Source organism: Dendrobates tinctorius, unplaced genomic scaffold (genome assembly GCF_039654945.1).
Source record: "Dendrobates tinctorius isolate UK_male_01 unplaced genomic scaffold, ASM3965494v1 ptg000045l, whole genome shotgun sequence".
NCBI lineage: Eukaryota > Metazoa > Chordata > Amphibia > Anura > Dendrobatidae > Dendrobates > Dendrobates tinctorius.
In genome coordinates this window covers 1,412,867-1,430,994 of record NW_027361713.1, presented here as the reverse complement: position 1 = coordinate 1,430,994, position 18,128 = coordinate 1,412,867, and the positions used below count along the sequence as shown (strand labels likewise).

General features: G+C 48.8%; 1 protein-coding gene across 4 annotated transcripts in view; it reads right to left on the bottom strand.

The window, feature by feature from the left end:
• FANCE (FA complementation group E) overlaps positions 1 to 18,128 on the bottom strand; it is a 133,957-nt gene that overhangs the window by 100,346 nt on the left and 15,483 nt on the right. The window lies entirely within an intron of this gene.

Here is an 18,128-nt window from a genome sequence, read left to right as displayed (position 1 = left end):
CTCACTGTAAAATCCTTTTCTCCGAGATGCTCATTGGGGGACACAGGTACTGTGGTTGTAAGCTACTGCCGCCTGGAGGCTTACACTAAGTGAAAAAAAGAGGTTAGCTTGTCCTCCGCCATATACACCCTCACCCCGATTGCGGGCAGAAACCAGTTTGGTGCAAAAGCAGTAGGAGATCAAACAAAAACCAGACATCAACCTTAATGTAGGTAACAACATGTCTAGAAAATAACCACACTAATCTCATACAAAGAGCATATTAATTAAATAAACAAAAGCCAACTTGGCTATCAGGGTGGGTGCTGTGTCCCCCAATGAGCGTCTCGGAGAAAAGGATTTTACGGTGAGTTATCACAAAAATCCATGTTTCTCCTTAGCCTCATTGGGGGACACAGGTACTGTGGGATGTCCTAAAGCAGTCCCTGGGTGGGAAGTTGACTCACCGATCCAAGCTAAAAGCACCTCCTGTCTAAAGGTGCGCCACCGCTGCCTGGAGAATCCTTCTACCCAGGCTCGCATCCGCTGAAGCATGAGTATGGATATTGTAATGTTTAGGAAACGTTTGCAGGCTGGACCAGGTTGCTGCCTTGCAAACCTGTTCCGTCGAAGCCTGGTGCCGAAGTGTCCACAAGGCGCCCACTGCCCGAGTAGTGTGTGCTCTGATCCCTGCTGGGGCTGGTGTGCCTCTGATGCCATAGAACTCCTGAATAGCCAAACAAATCCATCTGGCTATGGTCGATTTTGAGGCAGCGAGTCTGACTGACGAAAGGATGCCGTCCGCGACATGTACCTCCTGAGTGCTCTCACCAGGTCTAACGTATGCAGGGCCTTTTCCACACAGTGTACCGATGCTGGACAAAAAGAGGGCAAGACAATATCCTCAATGTGAAACGAGGAAACGACTTTTGGAAAAAAAAGAGGAGCTGGTCTAAGAACCATCTTGTCTTTGTGAAAGAAACAGGGCTCGGCAAGATAACGCTGCCAGCTCAGAGACCCGCCTGATTGATGTTATAGCTACCAGGAACACCACCTTCCAGGAAAGCTATGACAAAGAGATATCCTGTAGCGGCTCAAATGGAGCTTCCTGCAGAACACGTAGGACCAGGTTAAGGTCCCAGGCGTCCATAGGTGCCTTATAGGGAGGTACCTAGTGGGAGACCCCTGGATGATAGTTTTTACCTGCAAGTTGGTAGCAATCCTGTGCTGAAAAAGGACGGATAAAGCCGATATCTGTCTCCTGAGAGAACTGGGGGCCAAGCCTGAGTCTAGGCCAGACTGGAGAAAAGCCAAGATATTAGGGATGGAGAATCTCAGTGGAGAACAACCGTTGCCTCTACACCATGCAAAGAAAACCTTCCAGGTGTGGTGGTAAATTCTTGATGAGGTAGTCTTCCGGGCACTAACCATCATAGCAACTACTTCGCACCCAAACCCCACCTGCGTCAGAATCCAAGATTCAGTGGCCAAGTCGTAGAACACAGGGCCCCTGAGTTCAGGTGGCAGATCGGCCCATGAGAAAGTAGATCTGGGCGCTCTGGCAGTCGCCATGGCACGTCGAAGGACAGTTGCACTAGATCTGCGTACCACGCCCGAGGCCAGTCTGGGACCAGCAGAATCACTGGCACCTTCTGCCTTGATCTTCTTGATGACCCTCGGCAGTAGCAGCAGCGGGGGAAATAGGTATGGGAGGCGAAACTGATTCCATGGCAGAACCAACGCATCCACGGCGATTGCCTGCGGGTCCCGGGACCGAGCGACAAATACAGATACCTTGGCGTTCACCCTGGAGGCTATGAGATGCACATCTGGTGTTCGCCACCGTTGGAAAATCTGCTGAAAGACCTCTGGGTATAGTGACCATTTCCCAGACGCCAGCCCCTGCCGGCTGAGGAAGTCTGCCGCCCCGTTCTCTACCCCCGGGATGTGAACCGACGATATCACCGAGCGGTTCCTTTCGGCCCAGCGAAGCATGTGCACTACCGCGTGCATGGTTGCCCTGCTGCGGGTGCCCCCCTTGGTCATTTATGTAAGCCACCGCCGTGGCGTTGTCCGACTGAATCCGGACGGCGCGGCCTGCTAGAAGGTGATGAAACCATTGCAGAGTCAGCCGGATTGCCCGTATCTCCAACAAGTTGATCAAGACGTGCCTCCTGCGGTGACTGCCGTCCCTGGGTCGTGTGGTGGCGAAAAACCGCTCCCCAGCCGAGGAGGCTGGCGTCTGTTGTGACCACCAGCCACTGATCTGGGGGAAATGGTTTCCCCTGAAGAACGGAGAAACTGATTGTCCACCACTCTAGTGACTGTCTGACCTGAGAGGACAACCGGCACCGATGATCGAGCGTGAATGGGTTCTTATCCCAGGATGACAAGAGGGCGTGATGCAGGGGGTGAAGATGGAACTGGGCGAACGGGATCGCTTCCATTGCCGCCACCATTTTTCCGAGAATCCTCATGGAGAAACGGATGGTGTTAGGAACTGGTTGGCGCAGTACCCGCACTCCCTGCCGGAGGGCTAGGGCCTTGTCTCGAGGGAGAATTACCAACCCAAGGCAAATGTCGAAGGTCATTCCTAAAAAGGAAACTCTCTGAGCTGGAACAAGGGATGACTTCTTTACACTGACCAACCACCCTAAGCAGGCAAGAGTATCTAGCGTGATGCTGACTTTCCTCGCATGCCCGCCTCGAAGGGCTCTTGACCAAGAGGTGGTCTAAATAGGGGAATATGACTATGCCCCGGGAGTGCAGGATGGCCATGGGGACTGCCATGACCATTGTGAACACACTGGGGGCATTGGCTAGCCCGAAGGGCAGCGCTGCAAACTGAAAATGTAGACCGTTGATGGCGAAGCGTAGAAACCTTTGATGCGGAGGGAAAAATGGGGATATGTAGATAGGAGTCCTGAATATCAATAGAGGCCAAGTACTCTCCCTGCCCCATTGCCGATATGACTGAACGGAGGGACTCCATCCGGAAATGTCTGATCCTGATAAATTTGTTCAGGAGCTTTAGATCCAAAACGGGCCGGACAGTCCCATCCTTTTTGGGGACTGCAAACAGATTGGAATAGAAGCCCTGAGCCTTCTCGTTTTACGGTACTGGAATGATGATTCCGTTTGTGGCTGTGCGAATCGATTGCTCCTAGTAGAGCCTTTGCCCGGGTATCCACTTTGGGAAGACGGAAAAGAAAAAAATCGTCTTGGGTGAGAGAGCTGGTGTCCACAGGGTACAAGATAAAATTTGTCAGGTACCCCCATGTGTTGTGTGCGACATTGAGCCAGGAGTGATGAAACCGGAGTAGGCGGCCACCTACCTTGCTGGTGCCGCCTGACAAATGCCCCGAGTGAATTTGGCTGAAGATATTTGGGACCTGGATCCCCTCGACCTGAACTGGTTAGTACGCATCCTCCCCAATGGGTTGGCTCTATATGAGACCTGTCAGTCCCTATTCTGGTTGGGGCGCCCTGACGCGGCGGAATTAGCCGCCGTAGTCCACCCGGGGTTGCGAAAGGCCCGAAAAGCACCTGAAACTGGTGACGAAACAGCGGTTTGACCTTTTGTTGAGGAAGAAAACCGCTCTTGCCTCCTGTGGAGTCGGAGATGAGCTGATCTAACTTATCTCTGAACAGGCGGCCACACTGGTATGGTAGCGCTGTCAAGGACTTTTTTTTAGGTTAAATCAGCCCGCCATGTCCTTAACTATAGCGCTCTCCTAATGGAGATTGCATTTGAGGCCGCAAGTGCTGCGCAGTTGGCCGCATCTAAAGATGCATTGATCAAGTAGTCCCCCGCCATGGCTATCTGATTTGTGATTTCTGATACTTCAGCTGGTAGGTCTATGTCTTGCAAGTCTCTATTCAATGATTCTGACCAAGAAATCATGGCCTTGGCTACCCACGTTGCTGCGAACGAGGGAGAGAGTGCTGATCCCGATGCCTCAAACACTGAGCGGGCCAAGTTCTCTATGAGACGATCAGTGGGATCCTTAATAGAAGAACCACTAGGTACAGATAGTAGAGTTTTTGTAGCCAAGCGCGACACGTGGATCCACCATTGGGGATTCTGTCCACTTTTTAAGGAGATCCGGGGCAAAAGGATACTTCGCCTAGAGTGCCTTCTGGACCGAGAAACGCCTGTCCGGCCGTTCGCTGTGTCGTTGCACTATGTCCTCAAATTCAGGGTGAGTGCAAAATACTCTATGGGGACGCTTGACGCGCTTAAATGACACCTTATGGCCCAAAGCCAGAGTGGAATCATCCTCAATCCCCAGTCTGGTTGACGGTTTCCATGAGACTGTCAACCGTTTCCTGACCACCCGGCGTATCTAGGTCAAGAGGTTCATCCGAGTCATAGTCCGAGCCTTGCTCGCTTTCGACTGTGGGTGACGGGGAGCGAGAAGCAGAGCTCACGGATGCCGAGGCACCGGATGGACCGGGAGACGCTGTGTGGGTTCGTTTTCCCCGGGTCTGCCTGGAGTGAGAGCGGCCCCTGCAGGCCAGAGGCTCCTATGAGGTAGAGGACCCCTCTAAGGCAGACAAGTCACTGTCCCTGCCTCTATCTGGGGCCCGAAGGGCCTCAATTGCTCTCGTGACGCCATAGATTGCGACAGTGATAATGCCAATTCCGGGGGACTTGATACACAGGGCTCAGTCGCAGGGGAGGGCTCCTGAGCGCGTTCGGACTCGCAGGCCTTGCATACTCGCTTGGTCTGCGCCCGCGGAAAAGCAGACCAACAGGAGATGCATGCAGAACGTATGCGTCTTAGGTTTTCCTGACATGCTGTACCTGTCAGGCATCCGCACTGAAAAAACAGCCGGGGGAGGGCGCTCTTCGCTTCTCTTAGCGTGGCCTCTCTGTGGGGCTAGGGGGCAGCACTTACCCCAGTCCTGTGTCCTCAGCGTGAGACGTTGCTTCAATCTGCACACCACCACTGCGGGCAGGCCCCCGGAAGAAAAAAAGGATCCTGGGGGCGGTACTTTTCTTTTCGGCCTAGCTTCGGCCTGAAGCAGGGGCCTAAATTTCTTCGCCGTCAGCCCAGGCCACGGGGGGGAGGGGGGGGGGGGCGGCCGTGACGCCGGGGCGGGGACTTCCGGCCGCGGCCCCAATTTTTACTATCCGCCCTGGGGAATGGGGGGGCGGGCGGAACCGCCGGACTCCAGAATCAAGGCTGGGACCAGATCCGCCGCTGCTGGACACCCGTCTCTGCTGCTGCCCGGGAGAAGTTAAGGGACCCAGCCCTGCGCCGCTGCAGGAACCCTCCACTTCTGTCCAGCTCAGGTAGAGGGGGGGGGGGCATATGAAACAACGACGGTGCAGGCACCCTAGCTCCATCTAACCCCTTCACGGGGTGAGAGGGACCATCCGCCGCCTTGCCCTCACCGCAGTCTTGGCATTGGTGGGGCAGTGTGGGCCGCAGACTACACTTGTGCCTCTGTGCAGCCTAGAGTTTCAATACCCTAGGGTGGACAGGGATAAGTCCAGCATCATGTCCCACGGTGCGGGAGAGGATACGTGGAGGGACACTCGCAAGTGCTCGCCCGTTGTTGGTTTGGGGAGATCGGACCCCTTCAATAGGGTCCGTCGCCCGTATCTCACCTCCGTGGTCTGACAATATCCTACGTTGCGGGAGAGGATACGTGGAGGGACACTCGCACGTGCTCGCCCATTGTTGGTTTGGGGAGATCGGACCCTTTCAATAGGGTCCGTCGCCCCAGTCTTATCTTCATGGGGAAAAAGAAAATAAAAAAGATCAGTCTTGAGACAGACTGACGAGTGCCTCCAAGAGACACTAAGCAAAAAACTGGTTTCCGCCCGCAATCGGGGCGAGGGTGTATACGACGAAGGAGGAGCTAACCTCTTTTTTTCCACTTAGTGTCAGCCTCCAGGCGCCAGTAGCATACACCCACAGTACCTGTGTCCACCAATGAGGCGAAGGAGAAAAGATCATTATAGTGAAATATGAAAATAGGTAAAATAGTTATAAAGAGATTGTCCATTTGTTTATAGCAAAGCTTGTTTCACTTCTTTCCCTGGGATCCTGCATGGTAAATGGTATCTGTCTCTGTTAGGGGCTTCTCTGGAAGCAACACGTGATTAACTTACATACCAGCAGTCCATTCAACGTAGTGTCCGAGTAAGATGTCCCCTCAAGTGTGTCTCATGGTAGTGAAAAAGAGAGCAACCCCCTTGGAGTAAGCCCCCACCTTATATATACACGTCTCTCAGAGAACGTGGTCTCTATATATGGGGTTGACATTTACAATGAGCTAAGCTTACAGAAATAACATATGTATTGTCACCGAAAAGCAATGTGTTCAGTACAGCACTGAGTGTAATAAGAATATAAAATTAATAATATTTAACAAGGAGTCCCGTTGTTACTGAAGCCTTCTAGCAGTCCTAGTCAACCGTCTAGCTGTCCTAGTCTGCTTCACAGCTGTGACTACGAGCACTAGTCCCCGTTAACTTGGTCAATGATTAGTACGGACAATGAAAAACTGATACTCATGGGAGGGCAGATGAAGTAACAGTAAACTGAAAAATTGCTTATTTCCACAAGCACTGTTCAATTACGTTAATTAATGAAGATGGACATAAACCTTGTATATGTTAAAGTAAGTGGAACTGTGGCATTTTTGGGGGATCAAGCATTATATTATATTATATTATTTCACAAACCACAACGCACGCAGGGTTTGGAAATTTTTTTCCACAGACTTCTCCACTGTATGTAAAAATTGTTGTTAAAAATGCACCTTAAAAAGCAAAAATCACAAACACCTTGTAAAACACTATAAAAAAGAGCCTTTAGTTTACTTCCTTCTAGGGGGCTTTCACAAAGCATATTTATCAATTATTAGGATAGAAAAAATATTTTTATATAAATAATTATAAGTTTTTCATTACACAACCAGTGTATAAATATATACATGAACATACTGCATGCAGTATATCGCAATTTTGATTAAAACTATGACTTAAGAAATAGAAATAAAATAAGTATAGGAAGTCATCTAATGATCAATTCTTTATCCAAGTTACTTTCAGGCATACCTTTTACACAAGATAGTGAATAAATTTTAAAGGGAAACTGTCACAAAAACGCTATTCACCTGCCGATTTGGAGTAATCTTCCAGTAAATAGCGTTTAAAACCTGCATAGCTGGAACCGTGACAAGGAAAAACTGAAGTTTTAGTCAGACATATCCCAGTAGTCAGGGAGCCCACTGTAATCACGCCCCATTACCTTGCGTTATATACACACACTCCTGTTATGAGCTCATTTTCTCCTTCACCTTTCATGTCCGATGAACTCCCTCTGCTGGTGAAAGGAGGTAGTGAAATTGATTTAGATAGGAAAAACCTGTCATATGAACAGGTGGAGTGTGATTGGACATCCGGAATCTCTGAGTGGATATAAGGCCGCCGACGCCCTGCTGGGTTGCCTGTGATCCTCTCTGCTCTGAGCTCTGGCCTCCAGTTTAGTCCTGTCTACTAAAGCTAAGTTTTTGCTCTGCTATTTTTCCATGAGATTTTGTCTGGTTTACTTAGTGTTTGTGTTCAGCCAGCCCTAGTTGGGACTGGCTGAACTCCATTTTTGTCTCTGATCAGTTGATCTCTTTGCTCTGTTTTCAGAATATACCTGAGTGCTGATATAGTGATTTTGAAGTCTAGTGATTTCAGGGCCTTTTCTATCAGACGTGTTGGACATTATTTTTCGCAGGGTTTTTGCGTGATTGCAGACAGTTGCTTTTCTTTCCTGTCCTATCTAGTTAGTTAGGGCCCCATTGTTTGCTCAGCCTGTCTTTCTGTCTGTGTTCGTGTTTTCATCTGTTTTCACCATCAATACATGTTGGGGGCTGTCTATTGCTTTGGTGTCTGCTCTGGGGCAGTTTAGATTTCCCCTTTCTTTCTTTAGGTTTATTTAGTTCTCCGGCTGTGAACGAGGTGTCTAGGACCACCGTAGGAACACCCCACGGCTACTGTTAGTTGTAGTGAATAGGATCAGGGGTCTGCAATCCGCTAGCTACCAACCTCTCTGGTTTTCTGGACTTAGCTTGTATTTTTGTTTTTTCCTCCCTCCGGTGACTCATTAATAACAGAATCACCAGCCATACCACAGATTCTAGGGTACTCAATAGCAGGAAAGAATTGTTAAAAAAAAAAAAAAAGTGTCAGAATTTTTTTTTTTATGTATATTTTTTTCCTCTTTTTCCTGGGACCATAGGAGGAATTTTCTTAATGGAGATTAAGCAATTGTCTGATCGTGTGGAGCAGCTGGCTGCTGAAGTGCGGGGAATTTCCGCCTATCTTGCTCATTCACATGCTGCTGAACCAAAGATTCCTACTCCTGATGTGTTTTTTGGGGATCGGTCTAAATTTTTGAATTTTAAGAATAATTGTAAATTATTTCTTGCCTTGAAGCCCAACTCATCGGGGAGCTCTGCGCAGCAGGTTAAAATTGTCATCTCTTTGCTGCGCGGCGATCCCCAGGAGGATTGGGCGTTTTCTTTGACACCTGATAATCCTATTCTAACTAATGTGGACGCATTTTTTCAAGCCTTGGGGTTGTTGTATGATGAACCTAATGCTATTGATCAAGCTGAGAAGCCCTGTTGGCATTGAGCCAGGGTCAGGATTCTGCAGAGTTATACTGTCAAAAATTCCGAAAGTGGGCGGTCCTTACTACATGGAATGATGGTGCCTTGGCAGCTCTCTTTCGGAAGGGTTTGTCAGAAACCCTAAAAGATACTATGGTGGGATTTCCTGTTCCCTCTGGTCTTGACGATTCTATGTCATTAGCCATTCAGGTTGATCGGCGTTTACGTGAACGTAAAAGTACACAAGAAATGTTGCCACCTGTTGAACAAATGTCTGAACCTATGCAATGTGATAGAGTTTTGTCTAGGGCGCAACATCAGTAGTTCAGAAGGCGTAATAAGCTGTGTTTTTTCTGTGGAGATGCCTCTCATATGATTTCTGTCTGCCCTAAATGAGAGAAACGTTTTGCACACACATTTGCTGTGAGTGGTGTTCAACCTAAGTTTCTTCTGGCAATTACTCTGATCTGCTCCCTGTCCACATTTTCCGCTAAGGCTTTTGTGGATTCGGGAGCGGCTCTGAACCTGATGGACTTGGATTCTGCTAAACGTTGTGGGTTTCCTATGACACCTCTGCGGACGCCTATCCCTTTGAGGGGTATTGATGCTACTCCTTTGGCGAAGAATAAACCTCAGTTTTGGACCCAGGTGGTAATGTGGGTCGCCCCAGACCATCAAGAAAATTGCAGATTTTTGGTGTTGCATAATTTGCATGATACCATTGTTCTGGGATTTCCCTGGTTGCAAATCCATAATCCAGTTTTGAATTGGAAATCTGTGTCTGTGGTGAGTTGGGGTTGTCGGTGTGCTCTTGGTGAAGCTCCTGTTTTCTCCACCTCTCCCCAGTCGCATGATGTTCCTGACTATTTGGCTGATTTTTATGATGTACTTAGTGAGAATAAGTCTGCGTCTTTGCCTCCTCATAGGAGTTATGACTGTGCAACTGAGTTGAGCCCTGGGTGTAAATTTCCCAAGGGTCGACTTTTCAATGTATCTGTACCCGAGCACGAGGCTATGCGATCTTATATTAAGGAGTCGTTGGAGAAGGGTCATATTAGACCATCCTCTTCACCCTTGGGTGCTGGGTTTTTTTTTGTGGCCAAGAAAGATGGTTCATTAAGGCCTTGTATTGACTATCGTTCCCTCAACAAAATTACTGTTAAATATCAGTATCCGTTACCCCTGATTTCTGATCTATTCTCCAGAGTTAAAGGTGCTTGCTGGTTTACCAAGCTTGACCTCAGGGGGGCATATAATCTTATTCGCATTAAGCATGGGGATGAATGGAAGACGATGTTTAATACTCCGGAGGGACATTTTGAGTACCTGGTGATGCATTTTGGGCTCACTAATGCCCCTTCTGTCTTCCAGTGCTTCATGAATGATATTTTCCGGGACTTTGTGGATAAATTTTTCATCATCTATCTGGATGATATTTTGATCTTTTCCAGGGATTGGGACTCCCATGTGGAACATGTTCGGACTGTGTTCCGGATTTTGAGGGAGAATTCCCTGTATGTTAAGGGATCGAAATGCCTTTTTGGTGTACAGAGGATTTCATTTTTGGGATTTATTTTGTCTCCGTCAACTATTGAAATGGACCCGGCCAAGGTACAGGCCATTTATGATTGGGTTCAGCCCACTTCTTTGAAGGCCCTCCAGAAGTTTTTGGGTTTTGCTAATTTTTATCGTAAATTTATAGCTCATTTTTCTGGTATTGTCAAACCATTGACTGATTTGACTAAGAAAGGTGCTGATGTGCTGAATTGGTCTCCAGAGGCTGTTTGTTCCTTTCAGGAGCTGAAGCGGAGGTTCACTTCTGCTACGGTTTTGCGGCAACCTGATGCCTCACTCCCGTTTCAGGTAGAGGTGGACGCTTCTGAGATTGGTGCAGGAGCGGTTTTGTCCCAAAAAGATCCGGTAACATCTAAAATGAATCCCTGTGCTTTCTTTTCCCGAAAGTTCTCCCCATCCGAACGCAACTATGATGTGGGGAATCGGGAACTGTTAGCCATGAAATGGGCATTTGAGGAGTGGAGACATTGGTTGGAGGGAGCTAAACATCATGTCGTGGTCCTTACTGACCACAAGAATTTGATTTACCTTGAGTCGGCCAAACGCTTGAATCCTAGACAGGCTAGGTGGGCCTTGTTTTTCACACGTTTTGATTTTGTGGTCTCTTTTCTTCCGGGCACTAAGAATGTCAAGGCAGACGCCCTCTCTAGGAGTTTCTTTGCTGATTCTCCTATTGCGACCAAGCCTGCTACCATCTTAGGTGAGGGGGTAGTTCTTTCTGCCATCTCGCCCGATTTGAGACGTGCTCTGGATGAGTTTCAGGAGGACAAACCTGAGCTTTGTCCCATTGGAAAATTGTATGTTCCTGACCAGTGGAGGAAAAGAGTAATGTCTGAAGTTCATTGCTCCGCATTGGCTGGTCATCCAGGTAGTTTTGGTACTAGAGATTTGGTGAGTCGGTCTTTTTGGTGGCCTGCCTTGTCTCGTGATGTCAGGAATTTTGTGCAGTCCTGTGGGACTTGCTCCCGGTCTAAACCTTGTTCTCGCTCTAGTGGGTTGTTGATGCCTTTGCCGGTGCCCAGGAGGCCATGGACCCATATTTCAATGGATTTTATTTCTGATATGCCTGTCTCTCAGAGAATGACTGTTATTTGGGTGATTTGTGATAGATTCTCTAAGATGGTCCATCTTGTACCACTCCCTAATTTGCCATCTTCCTCAGAGTTGGTGCCCTTGTTTTTGCAACAGGTGGTTCGCTTGCATGGGATTCCTGAGAACATGGTGTCTGACAGAGGAGTTCAGTTTGTTTCTAGATTTTGGAGGACTTTTTGTTCCAAGCTGGGAATTCAGTTGTCCTTCTCCTCTGCGTTTCACCCTCAGACCAATGGGCAGACGGAGAGAACAAACCAGACTTTGGAGTCTTATTTGAGATGTTTTATTTCTGCTAATCAGGATGATTGGGTTTCATTTTTGCCCTTAGCCGAATTTGCTTTAAATAATAGAGCTAGTTCTGCTACTTTGATGTCACCTTTTTTTTTATAACTTTGGGTTTCATCCTCGATTCTCTTCAGGGCAGGTGGAGTCTTCTGCCTGCCCAGGTGTTGACACTGTGGTGGAGAGAATGCACCAGATCTGGGACCAAGTGGTGGATAAGTTGTCTCTCTCCCAGGAAAAGGCCCAGCGGTTTTCCAACCGGCATAGGACCACTGGTCCCCGATTTAAGGTGGGTGATATGGTTTGGTTGTCATCAAAGAATATCTCTATGAAGGTGGCTTCTCCAAAGATTAAACCTAGATTTATTGGACCTTACAAGATTTTGGAGATTCTTAATCCGGTCTCTTTTTGATTGGCTCTTCCTGTTAGATTCAAGATCCATAATGTGTTTCATAAGTAGCCAGTAGTTCCTGTGGTGGCACCTCCTGACCCTGTATTGGCTGAAGGTAATGTGGAATATGAGGTTGAGAAGATACTGGATTCTCGTCTGGCTAGACAAAGACTCCAGTATTTGGTTAAGTGGAAGGGTTATGGCCAGGAGGATAATTCTTGGGTCTCTGAATCCGATATTCATGCCGAAAAATTGGTTCGTGCTTTTCATCGGGCCCATCTTGATCGCCCTGGTGGCGTGGATGAGGGTTCGGTGACCCCTCCTCAAGGGGGAGGTACTGTTATGAGCTCATTTTCTTCTTCACCTTTGATGTCCGATGAACTCCCTCTGCTGGTGAAAGGAGGTAGTAAATTGATTTGGATAGGAAAAACCTGTCGTATGAACAGGTGGAGTGTGATTGGACATCCGGAATCTCTGAGTGGATATAAGGCCGCCGACGCCCTGCTGGGTTGCTGGTGATCCTCTCTGCTCTGAGCTCTGGCCTCCAGTTTAGTCCTGTCTACTAAAGCTAAGTTTTTGCTCTGCTATTTTTCCATGAGATTTTGTCTGGTTTACTTAGGGTTTGTGTTCAGCCAGCCCTGGTTGGGACTGGCTGAACTCCATTTTTGTCTCTGATCAGTTGATCTCTTTGCTCTGTTTTCAGAATATACCTGAGTGCTGATATAGTGATTTTAAAGTCTAGTGACTTCAGGGCCTTTTCTATCAGACGTGTTGGACATTATTTTTCGCAGGGTTTTTGCGTGATTGCAGACAGTTGCTTTTCTTTCCTGTCCTGTCTAGTTAGTTAGGGCCCCATCGTTTGCTCAGCCTGTCTTTCTGTCTGTGTTTTCATCTGTTTTCACCATCAATACATGTTGGGGTCTGTCTATTGCTTTGGGGTCTGCTCTGGGGCAGTTTAGATTTCCCCTTTCTTTCTTTAGGTTTATTTAGTTCTCCTGCTGTGAACGAGGTGTCTAGGACCACCGTAGGAACACCCCACGGCTGTTAGTGATTGTGAATAGGATCAGGGGTCTGCAATCCACTAGCTACCAACCTCTCCGGTTTTCTGGACTTGTATTTTTGTTTTTTCCTCCTCCGGTGACTCATTCATAACACACTCCTCAGCAGACTCTCAGTGATCGGGGGGACTGATTACAGCATACAAATATCAAAAGACTGACCGTCAGAGCCAAACATAAATCAGGTCTGAACAGGTGCTTACCTAGAGTAGCCAAATCAAATACAATCAAACAAATAAGGCAGCTCTCTGTAGCGCTATAGCATGCAAACATGAAAATTAAATTGCATTACTGCACTAGAAAAATGAAAAATTGAGAATGCTTAGCGCATAAATTGGCCAATTCATGTGTACCTGGCAGCCCCAATAAGGCGATTCTCGTTGCCAAGACCTAATGCCAATCTTCTCTTAGACAGTCTACATCTCTGTGGGAACCTAATGTGAATTCCCGCTTAGACTAAAGTCTATCTCTCTGTGGAGGGGTAGGGTCCTGCTGTAATTAAAAATGCCTGAGGCTAAGGGGTGCCTTATCAGAGCTGCCAGGTACACATGAATTGGCCAGTTTATGCACTAAGCATGCTCAATTTTTCATATTTCTAGTGTAGTAATGCAATTCAATTTTCACATTTCATGTTTGCATGCTATGGCGCTACAGAGTGCTGCTTTATTGGTTTGATTACAGCATAGTGACTGTGAACTCTCCCTACATCGCCCAGATCACTATATAATAGAACTTTATTTTCTTCCTGTAGCCGCTCCAGTAAGGAGGCCAGACATGAGTTAAATGCCATCTACTCTCAGATTACCACTACATCTGCAGGTAACTAGCGTGGTCACTGCTTGCTTTTAAAGAGAAGATACTTTATTACATATAGCAACAAGATGACTTAGGAGAGACAAGAAACAAGGATTTTTGTGATAAGTCACCGTAAAATCCTTTTCTCCGAGATGCTCACTGGGGGACACAGGACTGCGGGTGTATGCTACTGCCTCCAGGAGGCTGACACTAAGTGAATGAAAAAAAGGTTAGCTCCTCCTCCGCAGTATACACCCTCACCTCGATTGCAGACACTCAGTGCACCGAAACCAGTTCGGTGCAAAAGCAGTAGGAGATCACACCAAGACAAAATCAACCTCAATGCAGGTAACATGTCTAGAAAACCCACCTGGTATCAGAAATACATATTACTAAACAAAAAGGAGCCAATTGGCTAATAGGGTGGGTACTGTGTCCCCCAATGAGCATCTCGGAGAAAAGGATTTTAAGGTGAGTTATCACAAAAATCCCTGTTTCTCCTTCGCCTCATTGGGGGGACACAGGACTGTGGGACGTCCTAAAGCAGTCGCTGGGTGGGAAGTCGACTCACCGGTCCAAGCTAAACACACCTCCTTTTTAAGGGTGCGCCACCGCTGCTTGGAGAATCCTTCTATTCAGGCTTGCATCTGCTGAAGCCTGAGTATGGACATTGTAATGTTTGGAGAATGTGTGCAGGCTGGCCCAGGTTGCCGCCTTGCATACCTGCTCTGCCGATGGTGCTGAAGAGCCCAAGAGACGCCCACTGCTCGAGTTGAGTGCGCTATGATCCCTGCTGGAACAACTGCGCCTCTGATGCGGTAGGATTCCTGAATCGTCAGCCGAATGCATCTGGCTATGGTCGCTCTTGAGGCAGCAAGTCCCTTCCTGCGACCCTCGGGGAGCACGAACAGCGTGTCGGTCTGACGAAAGGAGGTGAGTGACACGGACGGCATCCTAAGAGCTCTCACCAGGTCCAACGTACGAAGGGTGTTATGAATGAGTCACCGTAGGAGGCAAAAACAGAAATGCTAGCTAAGTCCAGAAAACCAGAGAAGTTGGCAGCTATCGGATTGCAGACCCCTGAACCTATCAACAACAACTAGCAGTAGCCGTGGGGGGTTCCTACGATGCCCTAGACCCCTCGATCACAGCCGGAGAACTGCCTAGCCTAAAGACAGAAAGGGAAATCTAAACTGCCCCAGAGCAGACCCCAAAGCAATAGGCAGCCCCCAACATATAATGACTGTGAAGCAAGATGAAAAAAACACTAACACAGATAGAAAGATAGACTGAGCAAATGATGGGGCCCAAGCCAACTAGATAGGAAAGCTGCTGTCTGCAATCCGCGAAAAACCCTATCAAAATAAGAGCCAACAGACTGACAGGGAAAAAGGCACTGAAGACGCTAGGCTTCAAAAAGACTGTCAGTACTCAGGTATTTTCTGAAGACAGAGCAAACCGACAAAAAAGGAATTCAGCTCACCCCAGCAGTGAATGGCAGAATCCAGAAAAGGCAAACTAAAACCAAAACACAAATGCAAAAAGGCAAAGCAGAAAACTTAGCTTTTGAGGAGCAGGAATCAGACTGGTCTCCTAGAATTCCACAGAAAAATCACCAGCGAGGCAGAAGGGCGTCGGCTGCTTTAAATCCAGTCAGAGATCCCCGTCGCCCAGTCATCCTCTCCCAGCTCAGGTGCTTGGTAATCAGCCTCACTACCTTCCTTCACCAGAAGAGGGAGTTCATCAGACCTCAATGGTGAAGGGGAAAATGAACTCATAACAGAAGAGCCTTTTCCACATGGTGTACCGGTGCCGGGCAAAAGGAGGGCAAGACAATGTCCTCATTAATGTGAAATGAGGAAACGACCTTCGGCAGAAAAGGGGGAGCTGGCCTGAGAACCACCTTATCCTTGTGAAATATCAGGAACGGAGATCGGCAAAATAGAGCTGCCAGCTCCGAGACCCACCTGATTGATGTTATCGCCACGAGGAACACCACCTTCCAGGAGAAGTATGTCAAAGAGACCTCTTGTAGAGGTTCAAATGGAGCCTCCTGCAGAACGCTTAGGACCAGGTTAAGGTCCCAGGCATCCAGAGGGGTCCTATAGGGGGTACCAAGTGTGAGACCCCCTGGATGAAGGTATTTACCTGCAGATTGGTAGCAATTCTGTGCTGGAACAGGACGGATAAGGCCGATAGCTGTCTCCTGAGCGAACTTGGTGCTAAACCCGAGTCTAAGCCAGAATGGAGAAACGCCAAGATGTTGGGAATAGAGAATCTCAGTGGAGAACAATCGTGGTCCCGACACCTTGAGAAGAAAACCTTCCAGGTGTGGTGGTAAATACGTGCTGAGGCGGGCTTCCGGGGGCTAACCATTGTAGCAACCACATTGTGTCCAAACCAAGCCTGGGTCAGAATCCAAGATTCAACGGTCAAGTCGTCAAACACAGGGCCCCAGAGTTCGGGTGGTAGATCGGGCCCTGGGAAAGTAGGTCTGGGCGCTCTGGCAGTCGCCAGGGAACGTCGGCGAGTAGCTGCACCAGGTCTGCGTACAATGCCCGACAAGGCCAATCTGGGGCCAGTAGAATCACTGGAACCCCTTCTGCCTTGATCTTCTTGATGACCCTCGGGAGTAGCGGCAGTGGGGGAACCAACACATCCACGGCAATTGCCTGCGGGTCCTGAGACCGAGCGACAAATGCGGCCACCTTGGCGTTTACCCTGGAGGTCATCAGGTCCACGTTCGGCGTTCCCCAAAGTCGGCAAATTTGCCGGAAGACCTCGGGGTGTAGTGACCATTCCCCGGACGCAAGACCCTGCCGGCTGACAAAGTCTGCCGCCCAGTTCTCTACGCCCGGAACGTGGACTGCTGAGATCACTGAGTGGTTCCTCTCGGCCCAGTGAAGGATGTGCCTCACCTCAAGCATGGCTGCCCTGCTGCGGGTGCCCCCCCCTTGTGATTTATGTAAGCCACAGCCATGGTGTTGTCCGATTGAATCCGGACGGGGTGGCCTGCTAGAGGATGATGAAAACCTTGCAGAGCCAGCCGGATCGCTGGTATCTCTAGCAAGTCGATCGGGAGGTGTGCCTCCTGCGGAGACCACCGTCTCTGGGTCGCGTGATGGCGAAGACCAGCTCCGCAGCCGAGGAGACTGGCACCGGTTGTGACCACCAACCAATGGTCCGGGGGAAAGAGTTTCCCCTGATGAAGGGAGGAACTGACTGTCCACCACCCAAGTGCCTGTCTGACCTGCACGGACAACCGGCACCGGTGGTCGATTGTAAACGGGTTCTTGTCCCACGATGCCAAGAGGGCTTGCTGCAGGGGGCGAAAATGGAACTGCTTCCATTGCTGCTACCATCTTCCCTAAGACCCTCATGCAAAAACGAATGGTATGAAGGACTGGCTGCGAAGTACCTGGACTCCCTGCCGAAGAGATAGGGCCTTGTCCCGAGGGAGAATTACCAACCCTCGGGAGGTGTCAAAGATCATCCCTAAAAAGGAAATCCTCTGAGCTGGAACCAGTGATGATTTCTTCAGGTTGACCAACCACCCTAAGCGGGCAAGAGTATCTAGCGTGATGTTGACGCTCTCCTCGCATGCTCGATATGAAGGGCGCTTGATCAAGAGGTTGTCTAAATAAGGCAAGACGACTATGCCCCGGGAGTGCAGGATGGCCATGACGACTGCCATGACCTTTGTGAACACACTGGGGGCATTAGCTAGCCCGAAGGGGAAAGCTGAGAACTGAAAGTGTAGGCCGTTGATAGCGAAGTGTAGAAATTTCTGATGTGGAGGTAAAGTGGGGATGTGCAGGTACGCATCTTGGATGTCGATACAGGCCAAATCTTCTCCCTGTCATATGGCAGCTATGACCAAGTGGAGAGACTCCATCCGGAAATGTCGGACCTTGACAAATCTGTTCAGAAGCTTTAGGTCCAGAATGGGCCTGACAGTCCCGTCCTTTTTGGGGACCATGAACAGGTTGGAATAGAAACCCTGACATCTTTCGCTTTCCGGTACGGGGATGACAACACCGTTTTGCCGGAGCAATTCGATGGCCTTGAACAAGGCATGTGCCCAGGATTCCATTTTGGGAGGACGAGAAAGAAAAAAATAGTCTTGGGGGCTGTTTGAGAAAGTGTAACTTGTACCCCGAGGATACCAGCTCCCTTACCCATGTGTCGTGCATGACGGATAGCCAGACACCGCGAAACCAGAGAAGGCGACCGCCTACTCTGCTGGTATCGCCCGGAACTTGCCTCGAGTCATTTGGCTGAACATGTTTGGGACCTAGGTCCCCTTGATCTGGGCTGTTGGAATCGCATCCTCC